Source organism: Dryobates pubescens, chromosome 24 (genome assembly GCF_014839835.1).
Source record: "Dryobates pubescens isolate bDryPub1 chromosome 24, bDryPub1.pri, whole genome shotgun sequence".
NCBI classification, from domain to species: Eukaryota; Metazoa; Chordata; class Aves; order Piciformes; family Picidae; genus Dryobates; species Dryobates pubescens.
In genome coordinates this window covers 8542306-8548444 of record NC_071635.1, presented here as the reverse complement: position 1 = coordinate 8548444, position 6139 = coordinate 8542306, and positions in this window count along the sequence as shown.

Genomic DNA, 6139 nt, shown 5'->3' with positions numbered 1-6139 from the left:
CTATGAAACCTGAATACTGCAGTTATACCACTTCCTATGGGTGTCATTTTATGTATGGAGGATTGAAACGACAAAAGTTACCCACAAGCTAGAAATCTCTGTAAGTATTTGCTTCTAAAAATGACATCTGAGTTTCACACAGCAATAGGACATCTTTCTGCCACAGCATATGACTTTCAGCTGCACAGTTTTGTTCCACTGGAGAGACTAAAAATAAGCACTAAACTAGATTTGCATCCCTGTCAAAGAGTTGTGATTATCTCCCAATATGTTATTGTTTCAATGGTTGACTTCACAACTGGAATTTTCCTAGTGAAGACAAATTCAAGAAGCAAAAGAAGCCAGTGTCATATGGAGTTATTTTTTAGAGTCATACAATTTTTTTTTGTTTGGAAGGGACCTCAAAAGATCATCTATTCCAACTCCTCTGCAGTGAGAAGGGACATCTTCAACTAGAGCAGGTTGCTCAGAGCCCAGTTCAACCTGACCTTGAATGTTTCCAGGGATGGGGCTTCTGTCAATTCTGGACAACCTGTGCTGGTGTTTGACCACCCACACAGTAAAGAATTCTTGCCTAATATCATAGCTAAATTTCCCCTCTTTCAAGTTTAAAACCATTACCCCTTGTCTTCTCACTACACTCCCTAAGAAAGAATGGCTCCCTACCTGTCCTGTAGTGCCCCTTTAAGTACTGAAAGGCAACAGTGTTTTCCTTGGAGCCTTCTCCAAACTGCACAATCCGAACTCTCTCAGTCTTTATGCAAAGGAGAGATTTTCTAGTCGCCATTCATAACACAACTACTATCTAATGGTAGAGGCAATTAACTACCTCGTTTTCCTCATTAGTATTAGGATCAGAAAGGCATAACAGGTCCAGTTCCACCTGTAGTGTAGCTATGGAGACAAATCCCAGCTCAGGTTTCTGCTGTGCTGTTTCAATCCCTGTTACAAAACCAATTCTTTGTGATTCAAGGAATTGCAGCATTCCACTTCTGCAGTACCACCTGAAGCTTACTCCTGACTGAAAAGGAACCTTGGGCCAAGAGATTGTATGCAAATACTTCTGTGTAGCTATGCAACATTACTAAGCCAGGCCCAGAAATTGTGCAACCTTGGAGCAGGGGCACAAGCTGTCACTGCAGAAGTGCTGGCGTCTCACATCTCAGCAGGATAACTCAGTCTGTGTGCAGCTTCATACTGCCACTGCAGTCTTGTTTCTGGCAACCAAGCCAGCTGGTTTCAGGCTGCAGTCAGGAACACAGATGTGAGTAGATGTTCAGGACAGTAACAAGAAAGTGCCAATGGACTTTTTATTTGCTTTGTCAAGAGCAAGGCTGTTACGAGATAGAGATGAGATTGTAAGCAGGATAAGCTATTCTCTAGAGTATTACACACAAGTGTTGCTTGCCTGCCTCAGTGTCATACTGACTGCCCAGTCTGCCAGTATGAACAAAATTCAGTCAAGTCAGATTAGTCACAAACTTGCCTGAGCATATCCCACCACCATTATATGCTTGCCACTGTAGCAGTCTTACAATTGGCCTTGTCAGAGTCTTTCCAATTCTTGGCATGTAGATCACATCCAATTCTTTAGCAGCTAAAAAAGTATTTATACTAACTGGAGTAGCTTAGGGTTTTGTGTGAAACTTACTGGTTGTGGACAAATGTTACAAATGCTGCTAGCCTTAATTTCTTTGAAACCAAACTTCTAAATAAAAGCCTCCTAAATGCTTTCCTCGGTCCCTAAATTATCAATATTCCACAAGGTTTGTTATCTTTCTCCTTTCCCCATTGAAAATTGTGACATCAGAAATAAGAGTCTCATTTATGTATGCGTTAAACCCTCAGCCATTTAAAATTTCATCAAGAAATAATGTGTTAAGTGTTCTAAGGCTCTGGGTGCTTGGGTCTCCATGGTTTTGGGTATGTTTTGGCTTTTAAGTGCTGCCAGCCAGATGACAGTTTTCTTGTTGTCAGAGAGAAAAGTGAGCTCCTGTGTTTTTTAACGCCAATTAAAACAACCCAAAGCCCATAAACTCCTTAGCTGTCTTGACTTGTGCTACTATGAAAACACTTCAATAGGCTAGGAACAGGTTTTGTTTTCACTGTGGCTCATGGCTGGTATATACACATGCCAACAGTGGGCTCTGCTGTCAGGCCAGGGAAAATGCTGTTACCAAAAGATACTCAGATAGATGCTGGAATTCCAAATGCAAGCTGTGTGGCATTTAATATGAATAAACCAGACAGACTAAGAATTTTAAACAAGAGGCAAGTATTTCCTTGGATTAGTTTCCTGAATGAAATGGAAGTGGTGCTCGCTAGTTCCCTGAAAACAAATTATTTCATTTAGTACATGCTTAGCCACAAAAATATCCAAACAATTTCTTCAAAGTATTACTTGTATAACATCCAAACTAAAAATAGGCAGTGAGAATTCTATCATGAGTACTGTACAGATTGTTCACTCACTATTTTAATCAGATTCTCAACTCTCTGAAACACTGAAATTTATGATGTCCTTTCTTTTGTCATAAGCACTAAGGCTCTTCCTGTTCCACAAAGGATGTTGCAGGATGCTTCAAAGAGGAAAGCACTAAGCCCCTCTCACTCATCTGTGTTCATAAAGCAGCCAGAGATGCCTTTATGTTGATATTTGTTCTCCCAGCTCTGCACACAAATAAAGACATATCACTGCACTGAGAAAGAAACTGAAGATGCCGGAGCAAATTTGTCTTTCTTCAGTAAAGAACACTAAGAAACTTTCCTCATGTTTCACTTACTGCACAGGAGTGATCTTTTAACTAATAAATATTTATCTGACGTAATGCTCTCTTAGCTGGTTCCAATAGCTAAATTTAGACAGGCTGTGATCCTTCTGATGCTTCTTTTAAGCTTCACTGGGCAAGTAAAAGGCTTAGGAATTAAATCAGGTCACTCCAGTCCTAAGGGTGATCAGAATTGTTTCAATGCTATTAAAACTTTCACAGCTCAGTTTTCTCCTTCTTTAGTACCGCTGAAATATTTTTATACCAAGCAGATTTCAGTTCATTAATGATCCAGAGTCCCTTCAAAAATGTTAAGGCCTGCCTAGCCTGATAATGTATAAACATGGGAAGGCCGAAGAGCACAGTTCAGGTTGGATCTAGCCCATCTTGTTTCTGAGTGTTAATTTGATTGACAAACAAAAAAATGAGATTTGCTGGAGACCTCAGCACCGTGGTCACTAAAACTTGCTTCAGTTGCCTTCAGGTGAAGGAAATAAAGGATGAGAGGCAGTGAATGCTCACCTGTGCCCACATCACCAGTTTTGTACAAGTCAGAGCTGAAGTGCTGAACTCTCCCTTCAGTTTTTTCCAAGTGTTCTATGACTGAAAATTGTGCTTCCATTTTGAGCAGGGAGAGCCCAGAGGAACATTGTGTAGCTGTTCTCTGCACAGCAAAGCAGAGGAAGAACTGAGGAAGTTCTGCCCACTGTGGAACTTCGCGTAATGATGACAGCAAAGCTCTTCAGATACTGCGAGTAGCACCGCAGCTCTGACAATGCAGCTCTCTGTGGATGTGCTTGGTGAGCTGTCAAATAACTCCTGTGCTGGAACTGCAGTTGCTCCAGGATTTGAGCATAGTGTTAGGAACTGACACTGGTTTTTGTCTTCATTAACGAAAAACAAGTACACTTTTCTCCTGGGAGAGATGAATCTAAAATCCCAATCTTTATGGGAAACTCTACTGGAAAGAAGACAGTAGCTTTTTTTTAACATTATGTTGAAGATTTGTCTTAATGCTACATCTTAAACCAAATCCACCTGCAATGTGAAGGCAGGGTTCTGAACCATAATGCCATAGTTTTGCCTACTTTAGCCTTTGAGGTACACTCTGCAGCTTAAATAAAGTGAGGTTTAAATTTTCTGATGAAGACAGTGTTGCTTTTTGTTACATCTTCTGTTAGGGATCAAGGTATGAGATCACAATAGTTTTTCTGAATGTAATACATGCAGGAAATACATCTCTCTTTTTTAACATAAATCATATGCAAGCACAGTAACATAGCTAAAAATGCATTTAAGATAGTTTGGCTTGAATCCACACAAGTGTGTGCAGAAGGCATATTTGGTAGTGGCTATTACAGCTTAGCTGACAGAAATCAGCTTTGCTGAAAGCAGTGACTGTACTGTACTCATTATTCCAGAAAGTTATCCCACCTGGCAAATACACTTTTAATTGAAGAAATAAAAGGTGCTGCTTTCTGGAATACCAGCACAAAAGAAGAGACACCTGAAACAGAATGTAGAGACAGTGCTTTGGAACCAACAACTCCTTTCTATTATCAGATGGCAAAACTTCCTCAGGGAATACAGAGAAGAATGTCCTGATTTTTCAAGGGCATTTTTGTGTTTATTTAGGATGATCTTCACAGCAAGAGTTTATATTATTAAATGCACTTCAAATGCTACTGAGCTGCCTAGCAAGATTACCGAATAGCTAGCCACAAAATCCAGTATTAATTGCTAATAACACACTAGTGTGCTCACCACCTGAAGAACAGCTGTGTGCCATGAAGATCATTTTTCTAACTGCATTAGCTGGGCTAATAGAGGATATTATTCTAGAAACCTTACTCCAAATATCTGGCTTCTGAGTAGGAAAAGGAAAACAGATCTTGTCTTTCTGCTGATAGCTCTCGCCCTGCTGTGAACATACTTTTACCAGACTCTCACAATCCTGTTACTTGAATTTTCTTATCTTTCTGGAGCTGTTTCCACTTGCTCTCTGAATAGAGTGACCTGCTGTAAGCCTATACAGTGCTTCAATTAGCACAACAAACTTCAAAAATCTAAGTAATTTTGAGGAAAGGATTGCAAACTAGACTGTACCTGCATCATTCATCTCTTGACAGTGTCAAAAGGATAAGACAGCATTCCTGAGCAAGCAGTCACAAACCTGAGCAATGGAAAAGGAAGGCATAAATGGAGTTTGGCTTGGATTTGGCAATAGTCTCTGCAAAAGAAAACAAAAAAGGAAGCCTGTACAAATTCTTAAAAGTGCAGGTGAAATCCAACAACACTAAGTATAATTTTGACCTGTTAATCTTACTCCAAAATGACTTGGCTCCTCAGTAATAGCTTCAGTTGAGCACAAATAACTGTGAAGGCAAAACCTGCAACTAACACCAACGTTAGTCCATAAATACATAAAATACCATGACAAAGATTTAAAATGTGCATTTCTGTTTCTCAAAGTTGCCTTGATGGTGTCCTAACACCCAAAATAGAAGGTGCGGCATACAGGGATTCCCTGACCTGAAACACCACAAGCTTGGTACAGGCTGGGAAGCCCCTCTGCCGTTGCGGTACAGTCACTAAGGCCCTGGAGCTGTCATGCAGCAGCACCTGTTATAAAATAAACTTATACACACTGTTATGCTTTACAGAAGCCCTTCTCTTTAGTACAAACTGTTCTGTGTTGTGGAAACATTTAACATTATCAAGATTACATGAAAACCAGTAGATCACTGTTGCCTTCACTTATGAAGGAAGCATGAAGAAAAACTCAGGACACAAGGATGGATCAAGACAGTTCATTCAGGTAGTGCTATCCAGTTGCTGAAATGCTTTCAGGTCAAGTAACTGCTATTCCAATTCTGACCTCATTCAGCAGAACACTTAAGTCTGAATTCTCTTACCCTCTCTCTAGGAAGAATTTTTTGCTACATGCTTTCACTTCCTCTCCACAGATTCTTACTCAAATTTATTAGATGTGTTACCCATTTCAGCCTTTCCCCATAGTAAAACACTAGCCACAAGCCGTGACAGAGTTAACAAGTCCACGTTTTATATCACAGCTTTTGAATCAGTTTCCACAGGGTAACTACATCCAAGCTCTTGGGATTCTGTACAGGTGCCAGTCTCTGAAGGAAGCACTACAAGCTGTGCATCTTCTTATATGGAAGGTATCAGAAGCATATTAATTTGTTTCAAGTGCAGGGCACAGAAAGCAGTAAGTCAAGCAGCTGAGCAAAACCTAATGCATGCAACCATACTGTATTCTCCATTTCCTATCCTGCACAAAACATGTAAGAAAGCATCCAAAGACCCTGCACTTCAACAATGGCTATGCTACTTTGCTAAATACTGTGTTT